Raw genomic sequence first — 18,943 nt, forward strand, 5'->3', positions numbered from 1 at the left:
GGTGGCCGGCCACTAGAATATTAAAAAGGATTTTTATTAAAATTATTTCTTATGTGGATATCATGTTTTTAAAAGAAAGTTTAAAAATTAAAAATTTCCTTTTATAACTTTCTACAAAAGATTAAGAGAAGAGATTAATCTCTTTCCTTATTTGTAGTTTAAAAGGATGGTTTTAATTTTGGTAAAACTTTCCTTATTTGTAAATCATCTACATGATTAAAGAGAGTTTAAAATTTGAAATCTTTCCTTATTTGTTGATTAAAGGAGGATTTTAAATTTTAAGAAAACTTTCCTTTTAAACATGTTCATGATTTAAAGAGAGTTTAAAATTAAATATTCTCTTTTATAAGTTTCTACAAAAGATTAAGAAAAATTTGAAATCTTTCCTTATTTGTAGATTGAAAGAGATTTTAATTTTTAGAGATAACTTTCTTTTTATCCACATGTTTAAAAGAAAGATTTTAATTTATTAAATTTCCTTTTATAAACCAATCATGAAGGGATAAAATTATTGGAGAAATTTTATAAATTTCGAAACAAATTAGGAAGTTTTAATTCTTGTTTAATTAAAACTCTCCTTGATTTGAGAAATAAGTGGTCGACCATATTTTAGTGAGAAGAAAAATTATTTTAATTAAAATAAATTTTCCTTTTCATGGCAAAAGAATTAAGGAAGTTTTATTAAAATTTCCTTATTTGCCAAGACCAAGGATTATAAAAGAGGAGGCAGAGGTGCCTCTATTATTTTCTCCCTCTTTTCTTCCTTGGTGTGGCTGGCCTCCTTCCTTTCTCTTCTCTCCATCTTGTGGCCGGACCTCTCTTCCTCCTTGAAGATCAAGTGGTGGCCAGATTTTAGCTTGGAGAAGAAGGAGAGAAAGCTTACATCCCTTGGAGCTTGATTGATGGAAAAAGATCTTCATCTCTTGGAAGCATAGTGCTTGGCCAAAACTTGAAGAAAGGAGAAGAAGGTGCTTTGGTGGTTTCTCATCTCGGAAGATCGTTGCCCACACAACGTCCGAGGTTAGAAGAGGAATACGGTAGAAGATCAAGAGGTTTTTCTATAAGGTATAACTAGTAATTTTTCTTTCCGCATCATACTAGTTATTTATGGAAATAATACCAAATACAAGAGGCTTACGATTCTAGTATTTCGAATATGTTTTTCGAAGTTGTGTTATTTTTCTTTTCCTTGTGATTTGATTGTTCCTTTTGGTTGACCTAAAGTTATTTTAGGAAATTAAATATTAGCTTTCCATAAAAGGTTTTGTCTAGTCGGTGGTGGTTGTTCCCATATCCAAGAAGGCCATGTGCCTCGCCACGTCAGTACTGGGAACCAATTATGGAAATTAATATTTAATGGAATTAATAACTTAGGTGATTTGGATCAAACGTGTTAAGTTCCGCAGGAGATCCAAGTCTAAACCTTAAAGAACAAATAGATTAAGTTTTGGATCAAACGTGTTAAGTTCCGCAGGCGATCCAAAATTTAATTTAAAAGAACACATGGTAGCTAGGAAAAGGTTCAGACCTTTGTACAAAATTTTTGTACAGTGGAACCTCTAGGTTTTCCGAGTAGCAACCAACAGCGGGTACTTCTGACTTTATGTCGTTTGATATACATAGTAGTGATTTTAACAAATTGTAATAATTATGTTTCTCATTTATTTCGGTTAGTCACTACCCAATACTTATTACATGCTTGGTTGATTGCTTGTTTTGTATCTCATGTATTCCTTACCTGCTTATACATGCTTATAAGGGGTAGTGACATACCATGCTTCACAATGTTCAGGACCTAGGTTTTATACCTTATCTGATTTGGGTACCTTTGTTTTGATTCATTGACTCATGGTACACCTTCTATATATATATGGATTAGCTCAGGATATTCCCATGGTATATATGGATTAGCTCAGGATATTCCCATGGTATATATGGATTAGCTCAGGATATTCCCATGGTTAGTGCCATGCACCATTCGCATGATTGCATGCTGTGCGATAGTTCGCTCCATTTTTGTTGAGCACATCGCCAGTTACATGGATCTGCACATACCACCACTCATGGGTTAGTGGTCGATTCAGGCAGTGTGTGTTGCAGCAGGGACTTTGTTTGGCTCCGTTGGTCCACTCATGGGTAGCGTGATGCAACGTGTTAGCCGGCAGGGATTCCTCCCCGTCATCATGTACCGGGAGATGAGAGCATTGCGCTCCCCCATTTATGATTTGGGGTAGGAGGATAGGTGTATTCCGACAGCATCCCATCCACTCGGTCACTCATCAGGAGTAGTGACGACAGAGTCCACGGTTGTCACAGCCCTACCCACTCAGTCTCACTATTGTGTGTGAGATGATCAACTGGCGTCAGGGGTTGCCAGGACACATCATTGGCATCATACGCATTGATGCATTTATTTCTTGTGATTGTGTTTGCTGCATTTATATGCTGCATATTGTTTGGATGCCTATGTTTGACATGCATACATGATTTCTATTTCACTCGGACTGTTTGTCCTTATACCCAGGTCCTGGTTAGTACAGTTTTCTCCTGTTTCCTTCAGTTGCATTTTTATCCTTCTTATATCAGGAGACTGTACGCATGATTAATGCTAGATGTTAATTCCTTACTTTGTATATCAGTTGTACCTGCTGAGTGTTGGACTCACCCCGCCTCCATTGTTGTTATTTTTCAGGTTGATGCTGTCAGGAGAGAGTTCTAGTTGCTAGCCCCTGCAGATCTCAAAGATATTGTTGGTCTTTTGGTTTTCTTACTTAGATTATGCTAAACTTGTCCTGGTTGATGGTATAGACATAGTATGGATTTTGTGATGTCGATGGATTTTTATTCGATATGTTTTACTACATGTCTGCCTGGACGGTAAAAGAGGTGAGTTTGTCGGATTTGTGTTTTATGGGTGTAGTGGAGTAGAGTTGGTTTTGAGTCGTGGTATTACTGTTTTGTTTACTTATATATAAACTGCGTGGATGTTTGTGTGGTTGTATTTTATTATTATTTTTATTCCAGCCATATGTGGCTGAGGTATATGAGGATGTAGAAAAGTTTCAGATTGTTCGCCATACAAGGAAGATGCTGCCGAAATTTCTTCGGACAGGGACTCCTCCGGGGCGTGACACAAACTTCGGGCACCTTCAAACGGTCATTGCCAATGATTGAGAGAGAGTGAGAGAAGTGTGTGAGAGAGGTGTGAGCGGGAAACAATCATTGCCAATGATTGAGAGAGTGTGAGAGAAAGAGATATAAAGAGATGTGAGCGGAAAAAAAATCATTGCCAATGATTACCAATGATTGAGATATATATTGAGAGAGAGCTTAATCATTGCCAATGATTGAGAGAGAGAGAGAGTTATTAGCGGGAAACTATCATTGCCAATGATTGAGAGACAGAGAGAGAGAGAGAGAGAGATAAGTTTATGATGCAAACAATCTTTGTCATTGATTGCTTACCGCCTACTGTTGCTTAATGCTGCTTACTGCTTACTTCCTACTACCTACTACCTAACGCATACTACTGCCTACCTACTACTTCGTACTACCTACTACTACCTACTGCTTCGTGCCGCCTACTGTCTACTGCTACTTGCTGCCTACTGCCTAATGCTTACTGACTGCTACTTCCTACTGCTTGTTGCTGCTTACTTACTGCCTATTTATCTGTCTTCCTGCCTATTTATCTGCCTTCCTGTTTATCTGCCTGCCTATTTATCTGCCTGCTTGTTTATCTGCCAGCCTATTTATCTGCATGTACGCCTACCTGTTTATCTGTCTGCATTTATCCGCCTTTCTGCCGCCTATTTATCCGCCTACCTGTTTATCTGTCCGCTTATTCATCTGCCTTCGCTTTATTTATCTGCCTACCTGTTTATCTTCCTTTCTTGTTTATTTTTCATCCTGCCTGACTGCCTCCATGTTTATCTGTCTGCCTATTTATCTGCCTTTCTGCCTACCTATTTTTCTGCCTGTCTGCCTGCCTATTTATCTACATGTTTGTTTACTTGCATGTCTGTTTACTTGCATGTCTGTTTATCTGCATGTCTGTTTATCTGCCTGCCTGTTTATCTGCCTGCCTGTTTATCTGCCTGCCTATTTATCTATTTATCTGCCTGCCTATTTTTCCGCCTGCCTGCATGCCTATTTATCTGCCTGCCTGCCTATCTATCTTCCTGCTTTCCTATCTATCTGCATGCCTAAGTTCCATCTATAGTTCCGTCTATAAGAACTGCTATTAAAATCTAGGATCGACATATATTTAAATGGTAGGGGTTGTTGCATTGCTACAGTCGTTGAAGATTTGGATGTAAACAAATATTGTTAAATATTACTAAATAAATATCTTTTGACATTTTTCTTTGCTGACAGAGTATTGGTCGCATTACGATGAATTCAACTTCGACATTCCATGGCAGAATGGAATTTCTTTCTTGAACATCATCAAGCGTTGCAATCACTGTCACATTTGTGGGTGGGTGGGTGGGTTAAAGAGGTTGTGTCCATTGATCTGATGCACGAGGCAAGAATCTTATGGGAGAACCTAACCTAACCTAACCTAACCTACACAATATAGTCTAGTCTAGTCTAGTCTAGTCTAGTCTAGTTGGAGATGTTCATTTATCCATTTGAGATCATAAGAAGCTGAGTGGATGGATGGATGTGGCTTTTGTTTGCAAAGAAAGAAGCTCAAGTGGCGTTTTTTTAGCTTCGATATAGCCCCTACCTACTTTTGCACCGTTGACTGCATTGCTCATCATGCACCTAGCAGCAGGTTTGGGTGGCAAAAAGGTTCGGAGTCAAAAGCTTTGGAGTCCTTTCACAAGCTTGTACTGGTACTGTATGATCACCACTTGGTTAAGAACATTGCTGGATTGGATTGGATTGGATGTATTTTTTTTTTGACAGACCTTCAATCAAATCAAGCTTTTGGGTTTATGGTGCCATCGGCTGGACTCTCAGAATGCTTGGGTAAATTATCTGCTACTTGTATCACAAAAGCGAAAAGGTATATGAAAGTACTTAAATAATTTTAAGAGAAAATGAGTTTAAAATGTAACCTACCTACCTACCTACGATGAATGAATGCAACATTAATGAATGAATGTGTCATAGTTTAAAATGAGTTTAAAATTTTTTCAAAAAACCCTAAACCCTAATAAAAAAAATACATTCTTTACGAATTCTTAATTATTAATTAATGTGTCCATCCGTCCGTTGCAAAATTCAGGAATTCTAGTCCCATTGTAAATTTGACCGACTACTTCTGCTACTAAAATAATGCAAACTAACGTCAAACGTTTAGGTTAAATGAAATTAAATGAATATAATTTATATTTATTGATAATTTAATAAATAAATAATTCAAATTTAATTTTTTTTATGAAAAAAAACAAACGTTTAGGTTATTACGTTTTTAAAGAAAAAAATAAAAAAAACAAACGAAAACAGAGGTAAAAATGGAATAAGAAAAAAAAATAAAAAAAGAATAAAAAATTATTAAAAGGGTGTGAGTGGGAGAGAGAAAGGGAGGAGAGAGGGTGTGCGTTTAATTGCGTATATTTTTGCCGGGGCGTCGGAATCAGGATCCATCAGCGGCGGCGCGTAGAGGGGGCCGAGGGCCACAGGGCGGTAGTTCGGAGGTCGTGGCGATTCGGGCGTCTGACGTGCCCTAACGGAAAAAAACGCCTGTGTGGCAACTTCAAACGGCCATAACTTGACCGTTTGAAGTCGGAATGGAGCGTATGAGTACTCGAAACGTCCGGAATTCAGAGACCTACATTTCATTGCACAGCCCAAAGGGCTATCCGATGCACCCAAACTTCGACGCCAAAAATAACCGTTTGGTCCTCCCAAAAGGGCCTCAAAGTAAAATATGGCCCTCGTTTTTCGCCCGGACCCCGACCGGACCCCGCCTCGGACATGCAGGCACACCGTCATATCCTCCTCTCCACGATGACCCTCCACGTCTTTTTTCATCCCCAAACGGCTATCGGTCGCAATCAAACTTCGTACCCCATATTTACCGTTTGGCACTATATAAAGGACCCCGATGTAACTTTAATTTTAAATTTTCAACCGGACTCCACCTCCGGCATGCAGACCCACCGTTGGGTCCTCCTCTTCGCCACCTACCACCATGTCCTGTTTTCGTCTCCTTCCAACCTCTTTTCTCCGATCACGCAAAACGGACTCGTGTTATTTTCATACCGTCGGGTCCGTCGTGAATAATTTCCGACATCTCCCTTCGCCGTCTCCATCAAAATTCATCGTCTCGACTGCTTCTGAAGCACTGAAAGATTATTCCTATTATATATATATATATATAATATAATTATAAATAAAGAATGAAAAAAAACAGCGGGAACGAGTGGGAAAGCGCACAGACTGTAGGACCGTTGGGCCGGCTAGAAGGGTTGGTAAATAACCTGTCAATTAAAAACAAACAACCCTTACTCGAACGATTAAGCTAACACTTGTAAAATGAATTAAGCAGATAAATAAAAGCATAAAAGAAAAGACGAGGCACCAGATGTTTACTTGGTTACAACCGATGTGGTTGTTAATCCAAGGAAGATTAAGCTCAAAAACTCCTTCAGGCGGAGAAGCCTCTTACAGCGTTTAGGCAAAGAAAACAGAAGCTTGACTACAACTAAAGCATACAAGTGTTTGGAAATAGAATGATCGTGATTGTTGAAAAGCTTCTGGACCAAAGCTATATTTATAGCCTTGGTCGGGGCGCCTGGAAGGGTTCCGGGCGCCCTGGGGGGGGATAAAATTTATTCCCCAATGGTTGGATCGAGTCAAAGCTCGATCCTGTGAAAAAGTCACTTCCGGGCGCCGGAAGGGTTCCGGGCGCCCCGGACAGCTCCGGGCGCCCCGGACAGTTCTGGGCGCCCCGGAGCCAAAAGTCAACCCGTGCTCTCTTCTCCGGTTCAGCTCGCCTCTGGTCCGGATCTTTCTGCTCCGGCTCCGCTTGCTTGGGTGATCTCTGACATCCGGAATAGGGCTCACCCGAACCCATCTTCCGATCTTCTCGAGCGTGCTTCCCTCCGGCTTCTCGTCCCTCGGAATTGCTGCGTGTCCCTTCTCGTCCACCAGCGTACTCATTCGCAGACTTTATCCCTCGGTCGCACCCCGTGCCGACCTTCGCGCTAGCTGCGTCTCTTGCTCCCTGAGCAATCTTTCGCTCCGGCTTTCGTACCTTGGAACCACCGCGTGCACTTCCTTCTCGTTCGCCGGTGTACTCTTCCGCAGCACCTCGTCCCTCGGACGCACTGCGTGTCGTCCTTCTCACTAGCTGCGTCTTCCGCTTGAGTACCTGTGCTCCTAAGCTCCTGCACACTTAGACATCAGGTTAGAAATAGACAGGACCTAACTTAACTTGTTGGTCACACCAAAACCAACCTTGGGGTTCCAACAATCTCCTCCTTTTTGGTGTGATCAACCCAAGTTAAGCTAGGGAAAAAAAACATAAAACATAAACTAACTTATATTGCAATTAAGTGCAATAAGATAGAACAAAATTAAATTTCAACAGAAAATTTTAATTTTCAATTTTCTCTCCCCCTAGACTTATGCTTTTTCTTCTCCCCCTTTGATCACAATAAAATGGGGTTTAAAATTCTAAGGGTTTAAAGACTTAGAAAAGTTTGAAAAGTTATCTGTTAAAATATTTCTAAGTCAAGAATAGCTTTTTGAAAAGTTTCTAAGTTTAAAAAAAAACTTTCTAAGCCCAAAAGACTTTTATGCAAGAAAATTTAAACATTTAAAAAAAATTTATGCATTTATTTATTTATTTAGTTCTTAATTCTATTTATCAGAAAGTTTTAAATTTTCATTTTAACTTATCATAATTTCTTAAATCAATCTTTTTTAGATTTAACGCCACAAAAATTATACATGCAGAAATTTGTATCATGTTAATTTCTATTATTTTTTGAATTTCAATTTCACAGAAATATTCAGATGGCATAGATTTTAACTTGATAAAATTTTTCGACAATATAAAAAATTCTTTCGGCAATGTGCAAAATTCGTTTAAAAGAATATTTTGTAATTTGCAAGAATTTTTTAACAATAAGAGTTTGCAGGAATCTATTAATAATAGATTTCTTAATCTGAAAATTTTGTTTGATGAATCAATTTCTAATTCACAAAATTTTTTCAATAAAGTAATTTGTAATTCAAAATTTTTAGATCCGGAAAAAGTTTTCGATAATATTTCTAAGTTGCATAATTCTTTCGTAAAAATATTTTGTAATTTGCAACAATTATTCGACCGAAGATCTTCTAATCCGAAAAGTTCTTTCGATAATTCAAATTTTGGTTCGCAAAAATCTTCAGGTAATTTGATTAATTGAATCAGTTGTTCAGAGGGTAGAGGCCATACCTTATTTACCTCGTCGGCCGTTGGTTTTCCCCCTGTTGAATTAATTTCTTCCGAAGATTCTCCCCCTTCATCGATCTCGGGATGTACTTCGGCTGTTGGGGCTGTCTTGGTAATTTTTTCCGTCTCGGATTCTTCTAATGACGGCTCGATGTCTATTGAAGAGAGGACTTCAACCGGTTCTTCGTAGAGCATTAAGAACTTTTCCTAAAGTTCTTTCGCGCTTTTGTACTCTCCGACTCTGTCGAAATCTTTAGTTGGTATTGCGCTTAGAATGTGAAACTCTGCCCGAGCATACGCCATGGACTCTTCACGTTGCTTCTCGTTCCAGAGGCGTATGCCGATATTCTCTCCGTTCGTGTCTTTCGGTGCTTCATAACCTATTTTCATTATTAGAGAAATACCAATATCAGAGTTAAGAAATACCTTCATTTGTTGCTTCCATGAAGAAAGCTCCCCCTCGAATGCTGGTGGGTAGTCGCTAGCTCCGGCCATTGTTGCTTCAGACGGCGGTTAGTCCTCCTGAAGCGTCTCGGCTCTGATACCACTTGTAGGACCGTTGGGCCGGCTAGAAGGGTTGGTAAATAACCTGTCAATTAAAAACAAACAACCCTTCCTCGAACGATTAAGCTAACACTTGTAAAATGAATTAAGCAGATAAATAAAAGCATAAAAGAAAAGACGAGGCACCAGATGTTTACTTGGTTACAACCGATGTGGTTGTTAATCCAAGGAAGATTAAGCTCAAAAACTCCTTCAGGCGGAGAAGCCTCTTACAGCGTTTAGGCACAGAAAACAGAAGCTTAACTACAACTAAAGCATACAAGTGTTTGGAAATAGAATGATCGTGATTGTTGAAAAGCTTCTGGACCAAGGCTATATTTATAGCCTTGGTCGGGGCGCCTGGAAGGGTTCTGGGTGCCCTGGGGGGGATAAAATTTATCCCCCAATGTTTGGATCGAGTAAAGCTCGATCCTGGTCAAAATCAGGGTCCGGGCGCCCCGGAGCCAAAAGTCAACAGCGTTGACTTTTGGTTCATGCTCTCTTCTCCGGTTCAGCTCGCCTGGTCCGGATCTTCTGCTCCGGCTCCGCTTGCTTGGGTGATCTCTGACATCCGGAATAGGGCTCACCCGAACCCATCTTCCGGTCTTCTCGAGCGTGCTTCCCTCCGGCTTCTCGTCCCTCGGAATTGCCGCGTGTCCCTTCTCGTCCACTAGCGTACTCATCCGCAGACTTCGTCCCTCGGTCGCACCCCATGCCGACCTTCGCGCTAGCTGCGTCTCTTGCTCCCCGAGCAATCTTCCGCTCCGGCTTTCGTACCTCGGAACCACCACGCGCACTTCCTTCTCGTCCATCGGTGTACTCTTCCGCAGCACCTCATCCCTCGGACGCACCGCGTGTCGTCCTTCTCGCTAGCTGCGTCTTCCGCTCGAGTACCTGTGCTCCTAAGCTCCTGCACATTTAGACATCAGGTTAGAAACAGACAGGACCTAACTTAACTTGTTGGTCACACCAAAACCAACCTTGGGGTTCCAACATAGACAAACAGTAAAAAAAAATTATTAAATATTTTTTTTCCTCTTCTTTTATTTTCTTTCTACTTGCCTAACTTTTGACCCTGAACTCATAACGTAGATCCGTCTGCCCCAACGCGTAGAGGAGACGAAGGACTATGAAACCCATGTCGGGGGAATTCTCAATCTCAAAAGGGGGAGGGTCGCTGGTCCAAAGCAGAGTAAACACCCTCTGGGTCTCTGGTCCTGGCCGACTACAAAAATTCATCTCATGATTAAATTAGCGAGAAAATTTAGAGATGTAAATTAGCGGGAAATTATTTATTGGACCACCTAATGATTGATTGGCAATGATCGGAAGTTAAAGAGAAAGAGTGTTATAGTGAGCAGGAAATTAATTTCGTGTCTTGACCGTTTGAAGAATCATTGGGAAAATGAGAAGATGAGCGGGAAAATAATTGATGAGAAACAAGGTAAGCTGATGAAAGATAAATTATTGCATGTAATCATTTGAACAATCTTTGAGATAGAGGAGGATGATAGAATTGAAGAGATAGTGAGAGACTAGGTGAGCGGGAAATTATTTTAAGTAATCATTACCACTAATTAACATAGAGTGTGAGAGAAGCGTGAGAGAGAGGTGTGAGAGAGAGGTGTGAGCGGGAAACAATCATTGCCAATGATTGAGAGAGAGTGGGATTAAGATATATAGAGAGATGTGAGCGGGAAAGATTCATTGCCAATGATTGCCAATGATTGAGATATATAGTGAGAGCTTAATCATGGACAATGATTGAGAGAGAGAAAGAGAGAGTGTATTAGCAGGAAACTATCATTGCCAATGATAGAGAGAGAAGTGTATGTATGATGCAAACAATCTTTGTCATTGATTGCTTACCGCCTACTGCTGCTTAATGTTGCTTACTGCTTACTTCCTACTCCCTACTACCTAACGCATACTACAGCCTTGCCTACTACTTCGTACTACCTACTATTGCCTACTGCTTCGTGCTAGCTACTGGTCTGCTGCTACTTGCTGCCTACTGCCTACTGCCTACTGTATGCTGCTACTTGCTGACTACTGCCTACTGCCTAATGCTTACTGACTGCTACTTCCTACCGCTTGCTGCTGCTTACTTACTGCCTATTTATCTGTTTGCCTGCCTGCCTATCTATCTTCCTGCTTGCCTATCTATCTACCTGCCTGCCTATCTATCTGCCTGCCTCTATCTATCTATCTATCTATCTATCTATCTATCTATCTAACTGCCTGCCTGCCTGCCTATCTATCTACTTGCCTGCATACCTGCCTTCCTGTCTACCTACCAGCTACTGTCTGCTGATACTTGCTGCCTACTACCTACTATATGCTGCTACTTGCTGACTACTGCCTACTGCCTAATGCTTACTGACTGCTACTTCCCACCGCTTGCTGCTGCTTACTTACTGCCTATTTATCTGTCTGTCTGCCTGCCTGCCTATCTATCTTCCTGCTTGCCTATCTATCTACCTGCCTGCCTCTATCTATCTATCTATCTATCTATCTGCCTATCTATCTACTTGCCAGCATACCTGCCTGCCTATCTACCTGCCTGCCTATTTATCTGCCTGTCTGCTTGCCTATTTATCTGCCTGTCTGCCTATTTATCTGCCTGTCTGCCTGCCTATTTTTCTACCTTCCTGCATGCCTATTAATCTGTCAGCCTGCCTATTTATCTGCATGCCTGCCTATCTATCTTCCTGCTTGCCAATCTATCTATCTATCTGCCTGCCTGCCTGCCTATCTATCTGCTTGCCCCTATCTATCTGCTTGCCTATCTATCTGCATGCTTATCTCTCTAATTGCCTGCCTGCCTATCTATCTACCTGCCTGCCTGCCTGCCTATCTATCTATATATCTGCCTGCCTACCTTCCTGTCCATCTATCTATCTATTTGTCTGCTTGCCTACTTTCCTGCCTACCTGCCTGCCTGCCTACCTGCCTCCCTGCCTGCCTGCCTCCCTGCCTGCCTATCTATCCGCCTATCTATCTACCTACCTATCTATTTGCCAATCTATCTGCCCGCCTATCTATCTTCCTGCCTTACTACCTATCTGCCTACCTGCCTGCCTTCATGCCTATCTATCTGTCTGCCTTCATGCCTATCTTTCTGCCTACCTGCATGCCTATCTATCTGCCTGCCTTCATGCCTATCTATCTGTCTGCCTTTATGACTATCTATCTGTCTGCTTGCCTATCTATCTGTCTGCCGTCATGCCTATCTTTCTGCTTACCTGCCTGCCTATCTATCTGCCTACCTTCTTGCCTGCCTACCTATCTATCTGCCTACCTGCCTACATATCTATCTGCTTGCCTATCTATCTGTCTGCCTATCTATCTCCCTATCTATCTATCTATCTATCTATCTATCTATCTTCCTGCCAATCTACCTACCTATCTACCTACTGCATTCTGCCTACTACAACTTGCTGCTTACTGCTTATCTATCTGCCTACTGCTGCTTACTGCTTACTGCTTACTTCGGCCCATATAACCATAATTCCATGGAAATATATTTTTTAAAATTTAATTATTTATTGGACGCACTACTCTAATTGGGAGCCATAGGGAGTAACTAAGCGGCACAGTATATGCAACATGTCATTGGGAGAACCCAATCCTAGCGGAAGATTTATTGGATGCATTTTTTGTAAGAGAGATATGGTCAGTGATCATGTATTTTAATGAATAAAATAATTTGGAAGATGTGGGGTGTGACTTAGCGACAATTTTATTATATTCAAAGATTACAGGAGAGAGGGTTCAGTGAGCATGAAAGTTATTTCATGCAATGATTCGGAGAAATTCATTCGATATATGATTAGGAGAGAGACTTTGTGGGTCAAACGAAATTTATTGCGTGCAATAATTTTAAGATTGAAAGGGTTAGTGGGTAAGCGACCATGATTTTTAACCCATGCAATAATTGGAAGAGAGAGCGATAGAGTGAATGAGTGGAAAATTTATTGCATCCATTGATTCGATTTGAGGAGATAGGGGTGAGTAAGCACTCAATTTAATTCATGCAATCATTTAGACAGAGTTTGTAACGACCACCCTTCTTACTACTACTACTACTCTCTAAGAGTGACCGTTACTTATCTACTAACTCTACTTAACCGGTTTATTAAAAATCACATGGAAAAACCCTACCGAAAAATTTCGGCATAGTCTCCTCTGTATTGGTGACCATTTTCCATAATACAAGCATAATATACTCAGCCACAGGCGGCTGGAAATATATTTCAATCAACCACGCAGTGTAATAAGAAATTAAAACTAACCACAACCACGCAGTTTAATAATTCAAATCATGCAGATAATGAAAAACTGAAAACATAACTTCTTACTACATCCTTTCCTTATCAACTTAATAAGAAATCAAACTAATCACATTCTTAAACTAAATGAGTTCTTTAGCTAAGTCCCAAGGACCTCCATAGTCCACACATCACACACTCCTCTTGCATCTCCTTGTCGCCTTCCTTCACTGTATCTTTTCTTTCCCTTTATCTGCAGTAGGAGGAAATGCAGTCTATAAGCATAAAGCTTAGTGAGCGCTATCTACTCACAAAAACTCGATATGCATGTATATAAATAAGAACATGCTAAATCTGAATGCTAACATATAAAACTACTCATGCTCATCTATAGCAAAGGAAATCATGCTAACTGAAATACTAAACATGTATAGTTTATCATGCTCATAAACTAATAAAAGAAGCATACTAAACATGTAAAACTACTAAACATGTAAAGATACTAAACATGTAAAACTACTAAACATGTAAAGATAAACATGTAAAGCTAAACATGTAAAGATACTAAACATGTAAAACTACTGAACATGTAAAACTACTAAACATGTAAAACTACTAAACATGTAAAGATAAACATGTAAAGCTAAACATGTAAAGATACTAAACATGTAAAACTACTGAACATGTAAAACTACTAAACATGTAAAACTACTAAACATGTAAAGATAAACATGTAAAGCTAAACATGTAAAGCTAAACATGCTCATAAGAATAAAACTATAACAGCATGCTGAAAGCAAATAAAACTAAACATACTGAATAATCTAATAGCAAGAAACAAATAAAACTACTACTGAATGCTTCAAACAACAAGAAACTAAACTTTCTAATTCTAAACATGTTTGAAGCTTGTTTCATTTGTTTCAAAACTTATACTTTAATACTTCAAAATAATAATAAACTTCTTTTGGGCCCGGCATTATACCACTTAGCACGCATTCTTAATAAGAATCGAGGTAGCTAATCCCGAAACTACTAAGATACTTCTAGGCCTTGTGCCTAGGGGCAACTTGGAGCCCATCCCTTGGACCTTGTGTCCGGTACATGCCCTTTAAAAGTAAAATACTTATTATCTTATTCACTTCTTCTTTAAATGCCTTGGCATATTAATAAGCACCTTGTGTGCTAAAATCCCTAAAATCTTGACTTTGGGATTTACTCAAGGTCTTGGCCTTTTCTTTCTTTTCCTTTTTCTTTCTTTTACTTGTTAATACTTCTAAAAGTATTTAATAGGATTCTTATTTTTCCACTGGAATACATGGTTGTTCATGCTTCTTAAAATAGCAAATGAAAACAACTTTGAACTTACTAATCATGCTATAAAATAGAGCAAAAGAAAGCAACTTTGAACTTACTAATCATGCTATAAAATAGAGCAAAAGAAAGCAACTTTGAACTTACTAATCATGCTATAAAATAGAGCAAAAGAAAGCAACTTGGACTTTCTAAACATGCTGTAAAATAGAGCAGAAGAAAGCTAACTTGGACTTTCTAAACATGCTGTAAAATAGAGCAAAAGAAAGCTAACTTGGTCTTTCTAAACATGCTGTAAAATAGAGCAAAAGAATGCAACTTTGAGCTTCCTATACATGCTGTAAAACAAAGGAAAAGAAAGCACATCTAATCTTACTAATCATGTCACAAAATACACTTTATATATAGCTGTTCGTGCCCTGTTTTGGCCAGGAAAACTGCTGGTTCTGCACTTGCTAATAGGAAAGGCAACTAAATTAAATCCAGCAATACCAATAGCAAGTGAAACCTATAATTTCTCTAGCGATTAAAAGAAAGACTCCTATTAAACTCTTAACAACCTTACTATCCTTCCAAATTCCTGAAACCCAGCAGGAATCGTGATTCCCTTCTAAAACAGATCTGATGTCCAGCAACAGCAACAGAAAACAAGAAACACTTACTTCTTTTACCTTTCTATTCATCCTAATGTTGTACAAAACTAAAGCAAGGAAACCAAGCCATTAAAAATCCAACAGAACTCCCAAATTAGAGTTATCCACACCCATTGCATGGCACAAACCTAAATCCAAATTACTCAACAATAAGATGATACCTACTAGTGAATATAAATGCTCACTTGAATGAATCTGCTCATGCACATGCCTACTAGTGGGAGCTGTCTATAGTTCCATGGCAAGAAAGCAATATAAGGGAAACAAAATGCTATACATAGCTATTCCAACTAGCTGTTCTTTTTCATTGCAGCGAGGAGAAAGAAAGAACAAAATCTAAAACTGTGATAAACAAATCCGTCTCCTTTCATGTTCACTGCCTAAACAACAAAACTAAAATTCCCAAGGCTACATAATCCGATCAACACTTATATAACAATAGAACCAAAGACTTAGCTGCTCTTAATAAATCTCTACTACTACCACCAGAAACTGCTCATATTAAATCTGCAAAAGATCTAAAACTAATATGAAATTTGTGGTTGTTTCTTGCTTATGGAGATACAAAAGGTATCCGAACTGCACACTTGAATTAATGTTGTTCATGCTCAGAATTAACGCTGATCTAAATCTGATCCGGATTTGGCACTAATCTAAAACTGCTTACTAAATAAATAAAAGATCTAAAACTGATCTAACTTGCTATAGGCTTATAAAACCCAAGTCGAAGTTAAACATGAACTTAAAATTCATTTAAGTTAATCACAACCTATTTTGAAGTGTGTCCGCATCTCAATCTGAGATTGAAGCTACAAGATGGCATCTAAACATTTGCAGATTCATTTCCATAAGATACAGAACTATATATATAACTACATATATATATGTAACTATTTCTTGTTATTTAATTCAATCTAGATGCTCAATTAAACTAAACCATTTCTTGATCCTTCTTTGAAACCCACAACAGCAACACCAAAATCGCAAGAACCAAAAAGGAAACCAGCCGAACAACAGGAAGGCACGGAAATACCAAATCAGAGTTCATTCGCAAATCAAGACTCGCGGAACTACTCCTACTGCAGGTGAGAAGCAACTCACCATGCTTTCTTGAACTTACAGCCGAAGGAAAGGGCTGCTAGGGTTCGGCGAGACTCAAAATCACAGCACCTCCTTCGCGTCTACGTGCTCTCCACGTCGAGGAGGTCACGAGAATGTGAAGGATTCTCGAAGACAACCCTCTGCCGACCGCCGGAGAAGAAACTAGGGTTTCTTCGGTTTCGCCCAAGAAGAAACGGCGCACGCGAGGAGGAGAAGGAGAGGTTTCGGGATTTTTTTTTGGTTCGGGAGAAACTTAAGCCTTCTTTTAAATCTAGGGTTTTCCATTATAACTATACTTTAAATATCTATCTCTTCATATTTGGTTAACAAAACGTGCGCAGCCCAGTTGGTTGGCTGTGTCCTGTTGGGTCAGGTTCGGCCGGAGGTCTTGGGTTCGAGTCTCACCTTCAACATTTTTGGTCAAAACTCCTTTCTTTTTGTAAACATACTAAACGACCTCCAAAAATTATGTAAAAATACTCTAAAAATTCCTAAAAATCTCTAGAATATTTTAAAAGTATTTTCAAATATTTTTATGGACTTTTAAAACTCGAAATAGGGAAAATTGGGTCGTTACAGAGTTTGTGAGCGAGCAAGACATTACATGCATGCAATGCTTGGAGGATAGACATATGGGATGAGTGGCCTTGAACACCTTTAATGCGAGGAGAGACGGGGTGACTGAGCGATCGTGAATTTTAATTGAGCGGGAACTTAATTCATTTCCACAATCATTGAGAGAGATGAGGAGGAAATCGGGAACTTAATTGAGCCAGTTAGAGACTGGGTTACCTGAAAATTCTTTGAAGCAATCATTATCAATTACTTATTGAGAGTGAGAGAGAGAGAGAGATAGAAAGAGATATGTGTGAGTGTGAACCAATCCTTGCCAATTAATTATTGAGAGTGAGAGAGAGATAGAGAGAGAGGTGTGAGCGGGCACCAATCATTTCAAATTATTTATTGAGAGTGAGAGAGAGAGAGAGAGAGAAAGAGAGAGGTGTGAGCGGGCACCAATCATTTCAAATTATTTATTGAGAGTGAGAGAGAGAGAGAGAAAGAGAGAGGTGTGAGCGAGAACCAATCACTGCCAATTAATTATTGAGAGTGAGTGAGTGAGAGAGAGAGCGAGAGAGAGAGGTGTGAGCGGGCCCCAATCATTGTCAATTAATTATTGAGATTGGGATAGAGAGAGATTAAAAGAGAGGTGTGAGCAGGAACCAATCACTGCCAATAAATTCTTGAGAGTCAGTGATAGAGATAGAGAGAGAGAGGTGTGAGTGGAAACCAATCATTGTCAATTAATTATTGAGAGTGACGGAGAGAGAGATAAAGAGAGAAGTGTGAGTTGGAACCAATCATTGTCAATTAATTATTTAGACTCGGAGAGAGAAAGAGAGTTTTGAGCAGAACCAATCATTGCCAATTAATTATTGAGGGAGGGTGTGAGAGAGAGAGATAGAGAGAAAGAGATAAGTGTGAGCGGGAACCAATCATTGCCAATTAATTATTGAGAGTGAGTGTGTGAGAGAGAGAGAGAATGAGAGAGGTATGCGTGGACCCCAATCATTGTCAATTACTTATTGAGAGTGAAAGAGAGAGAGATAAAGAGAGAGGTGTGAGCGGGAACCAATCATTGTCAATTACTTATTGAGAATGAGAGAGAGAGATATAAAGATAGAGGTGTGAGCGGGAACTAATCGCCAATTAATTATTGAGAGTGAGTGAGTTAGTGAGAGAGAGTGAGAGAGAGAAAGAGGTGTGAGCAGGAACCAATCATTGTCAATTAATTATTGAGAGTGAGAGAGAGAGAGAGGTGTGGGCGGGAACCAATCATTGCCAATTAATTATTGACGGTGAGAGGGAGAGAGAGATATTGAGCGGGAACAAACCATTGCCAATTAATTATGGAGAGTGATAGAGAGAGAGAAAGATAGAGGTGTGAGCGGAAACCAATCATTACCAATTAATTATTGGGAGTGAGAGAGAGAGAGAGAAATAAAGAGAGAGGTGTGAGCAGGAACCAATCATTACCAATTATTTATTGAGAGTGAAAGAGAGAGAGATAGAGAGAGAGAAAGAGAGAGTTGTGAGCGGGAACCAATCATTGCCATTTACTTATTTAGAGTGAGAGAGAGATATAGAGAGAGAAAGAGAGAGGTGTGAGCGGAAACCAATCATTGCAAATTAATTATTGAGAGAGAGGTGTGAGTGGATAAGTGTGAGTGGTAACCACTCATTGCTAATGATTGTTTCAAGAGAGAGAAGTTTGAGCGGGAAATCATTATTGCCAATGATTGTTTCAAGAGAGATAAGTTTGAGCGGAAACTAATCATTGATAATCATTGCTAATAATTGAGACAAAAAATTGTGAGCGGCCAACCTGCCTGCCTATCTACCTGCCTGCCTATTTGCCGGCCTGTCTGTCTATCTGCCTGCATGTTTGTCTATCTACCTACCTGCCTACCTGCCTGCCTGCCTGTCTATCTACCTACCTACCTTCCTGCCTGCCTATCTATCTGCCTAATTATTTGCCTACCTGCCTATCTATCTGCCTAATTATCTACCTGCCTGCCTATCTATCTGCCTGCCTGCCTGCCTGCCTATTTATCTACCTGCTTATTTATCTGCCTGCCTATTTATCTGCCTGCCTGTTTATCTCCCTG

The sequence above is a fragment of the Zingiber officinale genome, chromosome 11A, assembly GCF_018446385.1.
Source record: "Zingiber officinale cultivar Zhangliang chromosome 11A, Zo_v1.1, whole genome shotgun sequence".
NCBI lineage: Eukaryota > Viridiplantae > Streptophyta > Magnoliopsida > Zingiberales > Zingiberaceae > Zingiber > Zingiber officinale.